This window comes from Rana temporaria, chromosome 4, assembly GCF_905171775.1.
Source record: "Rana temporaria chromosome 4, aRanTem1.1, whole genome shotgun sequence".
NCBI lineage: Eukaryota > Metazoa > Chordata > Amphibia > Anura > Ranidae > Rana > Rana temporaria.
The window spans coordinates 277,589,504-277,606,854 of NC_053492.1; the positions used below are offsets into that span (position 1 = coordinate 277,589,504).

The following is a 17,351-nucleotide window of genomic DNA, read 5'->3' on the forward strand; positions in this document are numbered from 1 at the left end:
ACCTCTCACATTTACCTAAAAGGAGTAAACCAAAATACATTTCACAGCTTAGCACAAATAAATGACATCCAACATTAAATATTGTTCTGTATTTGGTCCAATAAACAATTTACAGCTTTTGATCATAAAAAGAATAAAATAAATAAAAAACAAAGTGACATTTTCTGCAAGAAGACACTAAAGAATGACCTCACTTAGTAACAAAGAAATCTGTATATGCTTTAGGTGTACCACTCTATAGGTATAATGTACCGTATTTGCCGGCGTATAAGGCGACCGGGCATATAAGACGATCCCCTAATTTTACAGTTTTTTAAGATTTTTTGCCTGTACTCACCGTATAAGACGACCCCCCTTCCGAGGCTTCCGACACTTTATATTTCTTCCTTCATTCTTGCTGGAGCTGGAGCCATGTTCTTCTTCCTTCTTGCTGGAGCTGGAGCCAATCACGGCAAGCAATATATTCTATTAATGAATACAAAGCCTGCTTGGATTGGCAGAGGCTGTAACATCATCAGCCCACGCCTCTCTGACTCTCAAAGCCAATCCAAGCAGGCTACTGTATGTAGCCTGCTTGGATTGGTAGAGGTTGTTACTCCAATCCGAGCAGGCTCTGTATTCATTTGAATACATCGCTCACCGGGATTGGCTAAGCGGAATATACTGTATTTAGCCAAAGCTACATAAAGTATTACCACACATCCAGCAGGCCCGGCGTATAAGACGACCCCTGCTTTTTTGCCATCTTTTTTAAGTGTAAAAGGTAGTCTTATACGCCAGCAAATACAGTAAATATTCCTTATGGAATGCTGTTTACTTCCAGTAAAAGGTCCCAAAACTATACAGCGTGTAGATGCTCAGCATCAGTATATGCAGTATAAACACTGTATAAATACTTAGGCAGCATTGGCTTGTTTGTGTCCACTTAGAAAACTAAGACATTCTGTAGTGTGTAAAACTAAAATACTTTTTGATGTAGCCCAAAAAGGTGCCCATCTGTCTTTACTCTTTTTTCATTATTTGCAGCACATCATCCAAAATGGAAGGTCCCAAATCCACATGTAGGGAAAGCAGAGAGCCGGCATGAGCAAGAAACCTTTCTTCCCTTCCCTCTGCTGTAAATCCTCCACAAGGAGCCATCTCTGTGAATGGGGTCCTACTTTTCTCTTCGAGATGAAGTCTTGGTGGCTTTGGTGGAGGAGCCTGCAGAAGGGAAAGTGCTTGTGGCTCTCCTATAGCAGGAAGTGAGATGGCATTCTTTAGGATAGGAGAGGACACCTCTGAATGGGAGAGCGGTGGGGTTGCATCAGGTGAAGAGGAGGTGGAGGATCCAGGATGCGATTGAGGCAGGAGATGGAATTTACCTTGCAGGAAGGAAACATCCCCAAAAACATCTCCTTCCCCACTGCCAATATGAATAGTGTGTCTAAAGTCTCCACTGATCATATCTGGAGAAAGCACATCTTAGTTTTCCTTTACAGCTTCCTCTTTTCAGGTAGATGGGAGCTTTTGTAGACATCTTTGCAGTCTTTGTTTCTTGAATGAATCAGGATTTTCTTTGTTTACATGGTATCAGTTCCACGGAAAGTTCTCAGGCACAGCCGAGTGCCCGCAACAGATTTGGCTCCAGGCAGATGAGGACGTGGTTGGGAGTGGCCACTCAAAGCAAAATATTTTTAAACTTTAATTGTTTACTGTGTCATCAAAGTCCGACCTAGGGTCCCTTTTTTGGGTTTCCCTTTCCATTTTTTCTAGCTCTTTATTGATGTCAAGAGCCACACTTGAGGCCCCCGAAATTAGGTAAGTTGAACACAAGTCACATTTTACAATTGGAACAAAGCCAAGATGCATCTGAATGCTACCTAAGTCAAGGATAAACTACGAGGTGCGATATTGATTAGCATAGCATATTTATTAAATAACAGTGAGAGAGACCTATTATAATTTGCTCGCAGAGATCTGCCCATGTATAGCCAGCTTTAATCACTCGGTACAGACAAGATATTGTATCAGTAAATCAGTAGCCAAAGCCAGGGGAATTGAAAAAACTGTGAACAATTTACAACATAATAATCATAAGCCCTAATTATTCATACAGTTAAAAGTTATTATGAGATACAATTTAATTACATTCAATGTAATAACAGCCAATTTACACCTGGCATAAAAGATTTTAGCATTTACAGCTTGCTTCATCCTCAGCTTGGCCTTATGTTGTCTTCCCATATATTCAGAACTGCCTCTGTTGCCTTGCAGCAGGAAAAAAAATTGGCAGCTTTCCCGTGACTTAGACAGCCCATATATATTTTATGCTGCAGATTAAGGAATGAATAAATTCAATATAACTCATGAGTGGCTTCATATGTTAAAGTAGCCGTAAACCTCAGACATGAAATATGAACAAAGCATATCCCTCTATAGTGTGTACTTGTCTCAATTAGGAGTGCCAAGTGTCATTTCTGTCTGCTGCTTCCTTCCTCTGTTAATCAGCATAAATCACTTCTGACAGGTTTTCCTGACACCAATGCCACGTACACACGATGTGAGCTTGTTGTCGGAAAGTCCGACTGTGTGCATGCTCCATCGGACATTTGCTGTCGGGATTTCCGACAACTAATGTTAGAGAGCTGGTTCTCAATTTTTCCGACAAGAAAAGTTCTTGTCTGAAATTCCGATCCTCTGTATGCAATTCCGATGCACAAAAATCCTACGCATGCTCGGAATCAATTTGACTCATGCTCGGAATCAATTTGATGCATGCTCGGAATTATTGAACTTAATTTTTTTCTCAGCTCGTCGTAGTGTTGTATGTGACCGCGTTCTTGGCGATCGGAATTTCCGTCAAAATTTGTGTGACCATGTGTATGCAAGACAAGTTTGAGCCAACATTCCGTCGGAAAAAAATCCATGGTTTTGTTGTCGGAATGTCCAATCATGTGTACGCGGCATAAGAGAAAAAAGGTGACAGGAGAGGGCACTCCAGCAAATTGACAGCCTTATCTCTGTTCCTATGTGCTGTGCAGAAGTGGGCAGGGGGTGTCCCTTCCCTCCAATCAGCTCTCAGAGCTCTCCTCACTGAGTTCTGCAGAGTGTAACTTAGATAGTTACATAGTAGGTGAGGCTGAAAAAAAAAAGACATAAGTCTATCAAGTCCAACCTATGTGTGTGATTATATGTCAGTATTACATTATATATCCCTGTATGTTGTGGTCGTTCAGGTGCTTATCTAATAGGTTTTTAAAACTATTGATGCTCCTTGCTGAAACCGCCGCTTGTGGAAGGGAATTCCACATCCATGCCGCTCTTACAGTAAAGAACCCTCTGCGCAGTTTAAGGTTAAAAATATTTTCTTCTAATTTTAATGAGTGGCCACGTATCTTGTTAAACACCCTTTCACGGAAAAGTTGTATCCCTATTGCGGGGTCACCAGTATGATATTTGTAAATTGAAATCATATCCCTTCTCAAGTGTCTCTTCTCCAGAGAGAATAAGTTCAGTGCTTGCAATCTTTCCTCATAGCCAACATCCTCCAGACCCTTTATTAGCTTTGTTGCCCTTCTTTGTACTCGCTCCATTTCCAGCACATATTTACGGAGGACTGGTGCCCAGAACTGGACTGCATACTCTAGGTGCGGTTGGACCAGAGTCTTGCAGAGCGGGAGATTTATCCCTTTATCTCTTGAGTTAATCCCCTTTTTAATGCATGCCAAAATTCTGTTTTCTTTGTTAGAAGCAGCTTGGCATTGCATGCCATTACTGAGCCTATCATCTACTAGGGCCCCCAGGTCCCTTTTCATCCTTGCTTCCCCAGAGGTTCTCCCCCCAGTGAGTAGATTGCATTCATATTTTTGCCACCCAAATGCATTATTTTAACCACTTCCATACCAGGTACTTACGCAGCTTCCCGCCCAAGCCAATTTTCAGCTTTCAGCACTGTCGCACTTTGAATGGCAATTGCGCGGTCATGCTACACTGCACCCAAACAAAATTGGTGTCCTTTTTTCCCCACAAATAGAGCTTTCTTTTGGTGGTATTTGATCACCTCTGCGATTTTTTTTTTTTTGCGCAACAACTAAAAAAAGGCTGAAAATTTGGAAAAAAAATTACGTTTTTATTTTTTTCTGTTAATTTTTTTGTAAATAAGTTTTCTCTTTCAATTACGGGCACTGATATGGCGGCACTAATGGGCACCGATGAGATGGCACTGATGGACATCGATGAGGTAGTACTGACGGGCACAGATGAGGTGGCACTGATTGGCGGCGCTGGTATGCGACACTGATGGGCACACATAGGCGGCACTGATGGGCACACATAGGCGGCACTGATGGGCACACGTAGGCGGCACTGATGGGCACACGTAGGCGGCACTGATGGGCACACATAGGCGGCACTGATGGGCACACATAGGCGGCACTGATGGGCACTCATGGGCGGCACTGGGCACTCATGGGCGGCACAGATGGGCACTTATGGGTGGCACAGATGGGCACTGCTAGGTGGGCACTGGGCATGGATGGGCACTGTGGGGTGGCACTGATGGACACTGGGGTGGCGCTGATGGACACTGGGGTGGCGCTGATGGACACTGGGGTGGCAGCACTGATTGTTGCCAGTCAGTGCCCATTTGTGGGCACTGACTGGCATCTTTTTTCTTTATGGTTTTTTTTTTTTTTTTTTTTAGACTTTTTTTTTTTTTTTTGGGCTTTTTTTTTTTTTTTTGCCCACCCTGGTGCTCCAGGGTGGGCATCCCTGGTGGTCCAGTGTGGCGATCCGAGGGGGGGCTGCGCTGATAAACAATCAGCGCTAACCCCCCTGTCAGGAGAGCCGCAGATCGGCTATCCTCTACTCGCGTCTGTCAGACGCGAGTGAGGAAGAGCCATCGGCGGCTCTTCCTGTTTACATCGTGATCAGCCGTGGTTGGACACGGCTGATCACGTGGTAAAGAGTCTCCGCCGTAGGCTCTTTACCGAGATCGGAGATGCAGGGTGTCAGACTGACACCCCGCATCACCGATCGCCGCGATGCGCGCCCCCACGGGCGCGCGCGGCATGAAATCCTGCAGGACGTTCTAGAACGTCCTGTCAGGATTTCATAACCACTTCCCGGACGTAAATCGGCCATAGGCCGGGCGGGAAGTGGTTAAATTTGTCCAAATTAAACCTCATTTGCCATGTAGTTGCCCACCCCATACATTTTTTAGATATACTTGCAAGGTTTCCACATCCTGCGGAGAAGTTATTGCCCTGCTTAGCTTAGTATTGTCCGCAAATACAGGGATTGAACTGGTTACCTAATCCTCTGGGTCATTTATGAACAAATTCGATGAAATTGGTCCCAAGACAGAACCCTGGGGGACCCACTTTCCACCCCTGACCATTCAGAGTACTCCCCATTTATCACCAAGCTCTGAACGCGCCCTTGTAACCAGTTTTCAATCCATGTGCTTACCCTATGGTCCATGCCAACGGACCCTATTTTGTACAGTAAAGGTTTATGGGGGACTGTATCAAATGCTTTTGCAAAATCCAGATACACCACAACTATGGGCCTCCCTTTATCTAGATGGCAGCTCACCTCCTCATAGAAGGTTAATAGATGGGTTTGGCAAGAACGATTCTTCATGAATCCATGCTGATTACTGCTAATGATACAGTTTTCCTTACTAAAATCTTGTATATAGTCTTGTATCATCCACTCCAAGAGTTTGCATATTATTGATGTTAGGCTAACTGGTCTGTAATTCCCAGGAATGTATATTGGCCCTTTTTTAAATTTAGGTGCTACATTGGCTTTTCTCCAACCAGCTGGTACTATTCAAGTCAGTAGACTGTCAATAAAAATTAGGAACAGTGGTCTGGCAATTACTGAGTTCCTGGAGGACCGTCGGGTGCAAACCATCTGGTCCCGGTGACTTATTATTGTTACGTTTTTCAAGTCTATTTCTAATTCTGTCCTCTGTTAACCATGAGGGTACTTCCTGTGATGTGTCATGAAGATAAGCACTGCATTTTTGGTTACTGAAGCCCCCTACCCGATTTTCTTGTGAAGCCTGAGGAAAATAATAAATTCAATACCTTTGCCATCTCACGATCGTTTGTAACCCGATTCCCTTCCTCATTTTTTACAGGGCCTTTTTTCCTGTTTATATACTTAAAGAATGTATTGGGATTTTTTTTGCTCTCCTCCGCTATGTGTCTTTCGTGTTCTATCTTAGCTACTTCAGCTCCCTGCCCCCTTTTTTCTGATATCTCAGACAAGCTTTATGAATTCTGCACTTTGAATAGATGTAGAGAAGTCAATACTGCGGATAAATAGGTACAGCTTATGTAGGAGGATTTGTTTCATCTCTATTTATCACCTAAGGCCCGTCACTTTACTGGGTATATGTAAGGGTTTACAATCACTTCAAGGTACATGGATTTTCTCGGTAAAGGTTCTCCCCAGTTTCCTAAGACCATACTAAACAGTTATATCTGCTGTTTGAATTGTATAGCACTAACCTCATGCCTGCATGTGGCACCTATTTCTTGGATTAATGCTGCAGGATCAATGAGTTGGTGAGGCAGGAAAAAGGCAGTCACCTCCTGTGTCACCCTGTTTGACAAACACCCACCTGTTCCTGCTTCCTAGATCTTACTATAAGCCAATGGCTGTGCTGAGTAGCCTCACTAGCCAAAAGCAAGGTGCAGAAGGAGGGGGCAGAGCTGGTCTAAAGAAGTTGCTTGCTTATCACAAACTCACAGTCTGCAGGGTTCTGGGGCCTTTTACTAAAAAGTAAACCTGACATTACTTTCCATTTTAAAGATGTAGTACAGATAGTAGTGGGTCTTTTTTTGTAATCACATTTCATGCTCGTCTAATGATGCAATTCAAGAAAACAGAAATAATGTCCTTTCTCGGTGGTACCAGATCCAATCTAGAATTCATAATTTTTATCCTACCATCTCCAATCTCTTGGCACCATACTCTACATGTGGTGGTTGTGCCCCATTCTTCAGCCCTTTTGGAAACAAGTATTATTTGCAAAGTTTTCTCTTATAGTTTGAATTACACCCCGGTGCAATTTCTATTGCACCACAGCTCCCTGTCACAACATGTATACAACAAATCACTGGCGATGTGCATGGTTAGCGCTGCTAAGCTAGGAATATCGAGCCATTAGCGCTCCACAATTGTCCCATCGATTTATGAATGGTTCTATATGATTACTCATATGGAGAAGATGGAAGAGTTGATCCACATTTCTCAGGATAAGATGTCCAAATTTACAAGGACTTCGTATTGTTGGATTGATTATAAGGAATCTGCAGAATTCCAAACACACCTGTGTCAGCCCGTGTAAGCAAGTACCAGCACACTATGTGTCTTACCTTCTCTTCTTCCCTGCCCACCACCTTGGCTTCCCCCCACCCTTTTTTTTTTTACTCTCTATTTTCTCTCTCTCCTCTTCCTTCATATTTTCTCTGTCTCTTTTCCGGTCTCTGTTACCGTCTCTCCTTTTGCTTGGGGTCTCCTCCCCTTTACCTTTCTATTTTGAATCTAAACCTAGAATTCAGTTGTCAAGGCGTAAGCTTTCAAAGGCATTCTGATGGTTTGGGGCAAGACAATTAAGTTTCTGTTGTCAAGTTCTATTAATATTTGTAATATGCTTATTTCTATAAATGTGTAAATAAGCCATTTGTTACCCATGGTGATCTCTATGATACTATGATGCAGTTAAGCTCCTAGTGGACTTTTTTGGAAGCCTCATCTTTGACTTGATTCATATATCGACTGTACTTCTAGTATGCTTTATGACTTCCAGCCTGTCATATAGCAAAGTGACAGCCACAAAGTCGTTAAGTTATCCTGACTGGGCATCATATGATGTCCAGCAGGATAAGCCATTTGCACGCGCCCATGAGTGCGCACAGCGCGGCGATCGGTAGTGCAGTGTGTGGCTCTGACACACAGCATCTCTGATCCCGGTAAAGAGCCAATAATGTAGGCTCTTTACCATGTGATTATCTGTGTCCAATCACAGCTCATCACATGGTAACCAGGAAGTGCTGCATATTGGCTTTTCCTTTACTTGCACTGACAAGGCGCGAGTAGCGGAGTCTGCACTGATAATCAGCACATTGATTATCAGTACAGACCCACCAGGGATGCCCACTAGAGCCCACCAGGGATGCCCACTAGAGCCCATCAGGGATGCCCACTAGAGCCCACCAGGGATGCCAATCAGTGCCCATAAGGGGTGCCAATAAGTGATGCCTGTTAGTGCCCCCTCATCAGTACGGCCTATCAGTGACCATCAGTGCTGTATATCAGTGCCACCTCATCATCAGTGCCCATCAGTGAAGGAGAAAACCTACTAATTACAAAATTGTATAACAGAAACGTTTGTTTTTCAAAATTGTGTTTTTTATTTTTTCAGCAAAAAAATAAAAATCCAGTGGTGATCAAATACCACCAAAAGAAAGCTCTATTTGTGGAAACCAAATGATATACATTTCAGTACAGTGTTGCATGGCTGCACAGTTGTCATTAAAAATGCAACAGCGCTATAAGCTGAAAATTGGGCAGGAAGGGGGTGAAAGTGCTCTGTATTTAAGTGGTTAAAGTTTGCCTTTTTCTGTATGACTGGCTAACCCTTTGCAATAAAAATGTCATGATAAAAAAAAAAAAATATATGAGTTTTAATGCAATGCATAAAAACACACACACGCATAAAAAACACATACACAAACATAGCAGCAAGAGGATTCCTAGTAGGAGTTTGCGCTTCCACCCCTAGTTACACAGATGCACGAGGGTCCCTAAGCCACTTGTATACATCCATAGGTACAGCATACATTTGATATTATAGCTATAATAAAGAATTAGGCCTTACTAAAAAAAAAAAAAAAAAAAAAAAAAAAAAACTTTATTATTGGACTAGTATTTAGGGTCCCTTGAGTACTCCTTACTAACAAATGGGTTCATGAATTATTATTCCTAACGGTAAATCTATTTACCAACCCCTTTAGAATCGAATTACCATATTTCATTTTAATGATTTTTCTTATGTTTAATGAATATTTAATCAGCTCTGAAATCTATTTATTAAAAATTAATATTGTGTTCTGGAAGAGTGCCGTGGGGACAAAGACATGCAAAAGAAACAAAACCACCGAGTGAAGACTATAAGCACACTGAATTGTGATTTCAAAACCAAACAAGGAAGCATAGCGCCTAAATGCTTATATTATATAGGCAATTTATTTGTAAAGAGGGGCATATGGCAGTAGAAATCAGGGCAATTTTATTTGAAATATGAATAAATAAAGGCAGATGTTGTTAACTATAGCACCAATCAACGGTTAGTTTTCTTGCAAGCCATTGAAATCTAGGCTTGCTTTACAATGCCCTACAAAATGTCCTTGTGCATATTCTAATAAAAAAAAAACTGGGTTAATATTGAGGTGAGATGGGTGAAAGGTCTCCAACTGATTTCACTATTTGAACAAATATTCCTCAGTTATGTCACAACAAAGCTGAACATACCCTAATCATGCCATTACAAAACTGAATGCTCAAATCGATTGTATTTGACCGTTTAGTTAGGACTTTACATATGTACTTAGCGGCATCTTATTATTAACCGTGTTTTGTTTTGAAAAAATATCTGCAACTTTATTCACATCACGCACATCTAAAGCGGTGTCTCACATGCATGCACCTGGATCCTTGACAAATCTTCATTTCAGTGCTGCCTGTCCTCTTCCTGTCTCTGAACATCTGGTGTTACAATGGTTAACAGCTTTAGGTCTTTAGGCAGAACAGCAGTACAGATGGCCCGACAGGGATATGCCCTCTCCTTCCTCCTCCTCCATTGAGAAATGTTTTTTCATTGATTACACTAAGATTAACACACTCGGGCCCGGATTCAGATACATTTGCGTATCTTTTGGCGGGCGTAGCGTATCTCAGATACACTACGTCTCCGTAACAGCGGCAGGTCCCGTATTCAGAAAGAACTTGTGCTGTAAGTTACGGCGGTGTAGTGTAACTGGGCTGGCGTAAGCCCGCCTAATTCAAATGTGGAGGAGATGGGCGTGTTTATGTTAATTACTCGTGACCCCACGTAAATGACGCTTTTTACGAACGGCGCACGCGCCGTCCGTGGACGTATCCCAGTGCGCATGCTCCAAATTACGCCGCAAAGCCTCATTGGTTTCGGCGTGAACGTAACTTACGCAAAGCCCTATTCGCGAACGACTTATGCAAACGAGGTAAACCACGCAAAATTCGACGCTGGCCTGACGTCCATACTTAACATTGGCTACGCCTCATAGAGCAGGGGTAACTTTACAACTAAAAAAAGCCTTACGTAAACGACGTAAAAAAATGCGCCGAGCGGACAGACGTTTCTGAATCGGCATATCTACCTAATTTACATACATATACGGAAGCGCCACCTAGAGTCCAGCGTAAATATGCAACTAAGATACGATGGCGTAAGAGACTTACGCCGGTCGGTCCTTAGGGAAATATATGCGTAATTGATTCTAAGAATCAGGCGCATAGATACGACCCGCACACTCAGAGTTACGACGGCGTATCTGGAGATACGCCGTCGTAACTCGTATCTGAATCCGGCCCTCTGTGAATAGGGCAAATAATCCTGTGACTGATCATACTCTTCTGCCATTTACAGATGGTGCTACCGGCAGAGCAATCAATAATGGAGGTGAAGGAAGGAGTGGGTATGTCCCCATAAAACTATCTATACTGCTGTTCTGCAGCACAGGTATTTGATGCGACTAAAGCTGCAGGGAACTTTTTCCTGCCTAAACTTTAGCTTTAAAGTAGTGAAATGATTTGAAAAGTCTAGCATGAAAAGCAGTCAAGGGTTAAAGAACAGGAAAAGACAAGGAATACATGAAAGAACTAGCTATCTTATCGTACAGGGCACATAAGAAGAACAAATATAATCACTGAGGAACATGAGTGAGTACACAAATGGCACCACTGGACCACAGAAAACAGCAACAAAGTAGAGAGAAAAACCAGAGGCAGTGAGAGTATTGGAAATGGTAAAAAAAAAAGAAGAAAGCTCTGTGTAAAATAATAACAGCCACAATTTCAGTGCTAACACATTGGAGAGAACATTTGCAGTAAATTGGAAAAATACATTTCTACCCACATGTCCATTTATGTAGTGAAATTGCAAAGTAAATATGGATTTTCAGGTTTTCAAAATGAAAACATATATAAAACCTCTATGTTCAATAGTACGTTAACTAACAGATCCTCTAGATCAGTGTTTCTCAAACTTTTTCCAGTCGAGACACCCTTGAAAAGTATTTTTGGCCTTGAGGCACCCCAGACTACAGCTTGGTTCACAGTACTGCTGGGGTACGCAAGCAAAATCAATCATATTCCCAACACACAGACGAACATGCTGCTCTTTACCAGACATGCAGGGGTGCCATTAATTCTTAATTATCTGTCCTTGTCAGTAGGCAAACACACAGCTTCTCCATGACTTTCACCATTACCTGGAGACACCTATACCTAATTATCACATCAATGGCAGCCTATATGTAACAGAGTACAGAGCAGGCTGTTTTGGGCACTGTCCCTTTCTGTCACCTTTGGGCTGTGCAATCTTGTCAGCCTCACTTGGTGCAGACCACTGATGCCATCTGTTTTGGTGCTGGTGCTCTCTGCATATCCCCTGCCTTCACTCAAATAGTACAGCAAGTTCAGCATCCCCATCTGCCTGGACTTTTCGCTCATCCAGATATTGGTGCAGGATCTGGCCCACTGGCAGGGCTGCTCCTTCTGTTGCCCGGATTGAGCACCCATTGTGCCAATGTACACTTCAGAAAAGCAGTGGGAGCTCAGTCGAATCTGAATGCCATTCTCAAGCAGGCTGCCACAGCACCCCCTGGGGACCTTAGGTGGCATCCCGGTTGAGAACGGCTGCTCTAGATCAGAAGTTTTTATTTACCAGACCAGGACCTGGTAAATTATTCCAAAATGTTATATTGCCCCAGCAGTAAAACAAAACAAAAAAATGTAAATCTCAGGCCGCGTACACACGGTCGTTCCAAACCGATGAGAATGGTCCGACGGGCCACACCATCGTTCCAAAAACCGATCGGGTCAGAATGCAGTGACGTCAAACACACGACGTGCTGAATAAAGCAAAGTTCAATGCTTCCAAGCATGCGTCGACTTGATTCTGAGCATGCGTGGGTTATGAACCGATGCTTTCTGTACTAACCATCGGTTTGGACCGATCGGGCAGCGGGCCATCGGTTCGATTTTAAAGCAGGTTTTAAAATTTTGGACCGAAGGACAACAGACCGATGGGCTATACACACGGTCGGTTTGGACCGATGAAACTGAACCTCGGTCCATTCTCATCGGTTTTGTCAGACCGTGGGTACGTGGCCTAAAAGTTTATGCTAACACAATAACAGTATGGAAATAAAAACAATATCTATTGAAAGGCTAGAAGGCGATAGATGGGGCCAAGTGTCACTGGGGGGGGGGGGGGGGGGCTTCTGAAGGACGTTTTGGAACTCTGCAGCAGCCTTGGTGGCTCACTAGGGGATCCTGGATGTAGCTAAGGGTGGTATCTGTGGAGGATAGAGTCTCTGGAGGTGGATTTGGGTCACGCCAAGAGGTTGGAGCTCTGTGATAGACTGAGTGCACTGCGGGGACTAGGAGGTACCGTGGCACACTGTTGGAAGCTACAGACACTATGGGGTTGATTTTCTATAAACTGTGCACTTCGCAAAGTGCAGGTACACTCTGAAAGAGTAGTTGCTCCAGAGCTTAGTAAATGAGCAGAAGCTCTGTTGACTTCCATCATCCAAGCATGTGCAAGTAAAAATACATTTTTTTTACCTTCCTTGCATACAATTGGGTATTCTTTGCAAAGTGAAGCTTTACCTGATTTACTAAGCTGTACTTTGCAAAGTGAACAGCCCGTTTGCTTTTTGTAAATCAACCCCATATGTGTGTGGGAAGGGGGTGGAGGCTCTACAGCAAGTTGTCAGGTGCCTGGGGGCATTGTGGGAGATTGAGGGGCACAATGGACCACTATGACAAATTGGGTGGTGCTATGGGTTCTGGGAAGCACTATAGGAGGTGGGAGGATCTGCAGGTAGCTGGTGGCCTGGGGAGGGTGGAGTCTGCAGCCTAGCAATGGGTTAACGACCACTGCTCTAGATGTCTCTTGTAAATCAACAGCTTGTGATGAAACCAGTTCATGTTTAAAAATGAACATGTTTTGTCTGTTAATTAAATGGCATGCCCTTTACACTTTAACATGAAATAACATTTTCTATATTTGAATAAATAATCTGTGTGTGTGTGTGTGTGTGTGTGTGTGTGTGTGTGTGTGTGTGTGTGTGTGTGTGTGTGTGTATATATATATATATATATATATATATATATATATATATATATATATAATTGTGGCAGAGCGAGGCTCTGTCCCAATAAAAATGAAGATGGTGTTGAAATGGACACAGGATCTCCAACCCTGTGTCCAGAGCTTACAGATAGCCTGCAGGGTGTGTGCCCAGGTTCAAACAGCTCATATATAATAAAGGGCTGGGGAGAGTCAGAAGAAGGAGGAAGGTGGAGTGTGTGCAGCTGGCTGCTGTTTCAAGACACTGTGTGTGGAAAGCTGTCTGCCTTGTGGAAGACTACATCCCTGGTGTGGGGGGACTTCGTGCCTGACGGACTTGGAGGCTGGTAGACCTGAGGTGGCTAGCGAGTCCAAGGGGGGCTGAAGGAAGTCCTGAAGTCTGGGAGACAGTGGGCTGGAGAATCCTGTTGAGGCCAGGAGTGGGTCAGGTTTAACAGGTAACAGCACGGCAAAGTAAGCCTAGGAGCCAGGAGGCTTAGTATTTTTGATGATATGAACTGTACTGGAGAAGAACCCCTGCGTGGGAAATCCTATGTGTGAACTTTTATTTTGTTTCCTTTTAAATAAAAATGGGCTGCCATGCCCTCAAAACTGACAACGAACTGCCGTGGACTCGCTAAAAAACGCATTTACCACTTGAGTTAAACACCCCCATATTACAATATATATATATATATATATATATATATATATATATATATATATATATATATATATATATATATATATATATAAATAATATACTAGAGGAAAAAGATTAAACCCATCCAGCTAGATAACTTGATTTCAGAGATTTTATATATACTTTGATAAGATGAGGCTTTTTTGGATTGTGTGACTCTAGAATAATAAATATTTTATTGTAAATCAGTACTGGATCTGAGTGACTAGCTTGGGTCTTCTATGATTTGTGCATACTGATGTAGTGTCACATACCAGGAAATAACAGGAAAAAAGTAGAAACTCTGAGCTATCAAAAGTTGAAGAATCCACTTTACATGCGCAACAAGATAACAGATTTATGATATGTCTAGAAAACATTTAGTTTTAGTATCTCAACCTAACCCATTTTATCTTCAATTTCACATAATTTTTTAGTTTATATTGAAAAAATATAAAAATAAAAATCGCACCAGCAAATGTTGTTGTTTTTTTTCGTTCATATTGGTAAACAAAAAATTACACCAGCAAATGGCACCTAGCACAGCAAGCACAAACGCAAATAACCTGAAAAAATGGGGGACTGCAAGCAAGCTAGCCCTTTTTTTATTTTTCTAAATAATTAGACCAGTTACCTATGCACCATGGAATAACTAATTACATAGATGAAACACATATATGAGAGCTGTTTTACCTGCCATAGGGATTTGTATTCATTAGATATTTACATCAACTGTTCTATGCCTGCCACGTTATCTCCTCATTATTCCTGCCTTCTAAGGTTATCTCAATGCAGAGAAATAATGAAATGTACTAATCTACCAATACAGTGATTTAAATTGAACACACAGACAATACTTTCAAAGTATATGTACAGCCAACCAAAAATGTTTTATTCTCAGTCTTGATAGAGTCAGGAAGGGTTCATGTTGGGGAGATGCAACATGATGTTTAAAAAAAGGAATCTCTACAAAGTGAGTGGATTTTCCCTCTTAGACCGTTGTCACCAAACCAGATGTACCCATTGGAAAAATTCCCCTAACCTCTTGTTATGGTGTCAAATGTTGGATGTTTCATTACATTCAGTCCCTGTTACATTGGCCACCAAGACAAGGAGAAAAAATGCATCTAAATAGCAGTTACACAGAAAGTGACAAAAATCTGAAAGGGTTTTTTAACTCTTCTCTATGCTATCCATATGAATAAAACATTTTGGGCATGCATACACTTTAATCTGATTAAGAGATGAAGAGTTCCTTGCCATCCAAGTCATCTGAATTGTTGCACTCCTCTGGCATGTAGCCAGGGATGGACTGGCCATTGGGACTACAGGGAGTTTCCCGGTGGGCCGATGGCTCAGTGGGCCGGCTTCAGTGACATCGGCCTGGGAGTTTCTCACTTCTGCCTAATCTTGTCCCATAAGGGGGGGCACCAAACTGATTCTTTGCCCGGGAGAAATAATGTCTAGCTTCCCCACTGGTACTGCCTATAAGAGTACCAGTACCAGCCGTTGTACTCGAAAAAAGTAAAACGGCTAGTGGCTAGTGAAGGGGGAGAGGGGGCTTGGGTGGCCGGGGGGGAGGGGTGCGGGAGTTGTCCTGCCGCTGTGGGAGAGACCTGTCAAAGTGGGCCAGTCTGGATGAAGTCCAGGGCCAAATTTTTGTCCCAGTCCAGCCCTGGATGTCACATCACATCCCCTTATGCTCAAACCTAGGCAAAAAGCTGAGCTGAGCTCAGACCGATCCATTAAACACACCTGCCCAGATTTTCATAAAATCATATGTCAAAAAATTCTAAAGATCTTGAAAATATAAAGATTTAATCAGCACGGCAGCCATACTGAAGATAAACGGCAGGATGAAAATTAGGACATGACTTTAGTATCTAGCTGTAGTGTACCTTTAAATTACCAGTTCACCTACAGGTCTCTTCAAAAAAGTAAAGCAGTGTAATAGGAATGTGCACATTAAAAAAAAAAAAAAAAAAACCTTTACAAAGAATCACGCAGAACTGAATTTACTTCAGTCATTGATGTCTTCTGACTATCTATGAGTAACTGCACTTTGTATGTATATTGCTCTTTTTGTCATGGCTTTTTTTTTTACAGTATTTCCAAACACAAAATGAATTAGCCTTCATACAAATATATGGCAAGTATACTTTATTAGTACAATAAAATCTCACGTAAAAACTCTGCAACACCTTTTTCTAAAGGTGGCCACAGACATATAAGGGATACAGGGTGTGCTGGCACAATCCAACTTTTTGGTAAACAAGCATTCTTGGTTTCCCTCCCGGCCAGCTGATTGCTCCCAAAGAGACTGGACAGAGACAGTTTGTCTGAGCCACACACATAAGATTGCTGCCCAAACTGGCTACAAACTAACATGCCCCAGATAGTGACATCACACATTTATTTTATTTTTTATCAAAGGACTTGTCAAAAACTGCCTACTTTCTATTTTTTTATTTTACACTAAACTTTTTTTTTCTTGGTGAATGAATAGGAGTACTATGTACCCCATACTCATTCACATGGGGGGCTGGGATCTGGCACCCCCCCCCCCTTGTTAAAATGGGGCTTCCATATTCCAATAAGCCCCGTGCACAGACCCAGCCATGTGAGGGCATGTGGCCTGGTATGGTAAATGAGGGGGGAAGAGCTTGCACCTCTTTCCCTTTTCCTGAGCTGCTGGGCTGGGTGCTCAGATAAGGGTCTAGTGTGGATTTTGAAAGTACCCCATGCCGTTTTTTGTTTTTTTCAAAATATTGGTGTGGAGGTTTCCCTCAAAATCCATACCAGACCCAAAGGTCCTGGATTTGGGGGAGACCCCACACATTTATTTTGTGGGTAATTCTTTTTTTTTTCACTCAGCTGTCAGCGGGGAATCCTGCTGACAGCTGATGACTCATCAGTCATTAAAGGGTCACTAAAGGATTTTTTTTTAGCTAAATATCTTCCTTTAACTTACTGCAGTCCTGGTTTCATGTCCTCATTGTTCGTTTTTGCTTTGATATTCTGGACACTTCCTGGTTGTCTGTTTCCTTTGATATTCTGGACACTTCCTGGTTGTCTGTTTCCTGATCACCACAGTACTGGGAGATTTCTCACTGTGGTGACTAATCAATGAGGTGTGATTACTGTGTGTCTAAAACTCTTCAGCACCAATCCAGTTTCGTTTTGCAAAACCTTCACTGCCCTCTATTTGCTCTCTGGCTCTGTACATCAGAGAGACAGGAAACAACAGCAAAAACGAAACTAAACTGTAGGTAC

At 42.5% G+C, this 17,351-nt stretch overlaps 1 protein-coding gene and 1 pseudogene across 3 annotated transcripts in view; both read right to left on the bottom strand.

Annotated features, from left to right (window-relative positions):
• TBC1D32 (TBC1 domain family member 32) overlaps positions 1 to 17,351 on the bottom strand; it is a 552,992-nt gene that overhangs the window by 314,248 nt on the left and 221,393 nt on the right. The gene's annotated exons all lie outside the window — the stretch shown is intronic.
• LOC120937263 lies at positions 949 to 1,680 on the bottom strand (annotated as a pseudogene).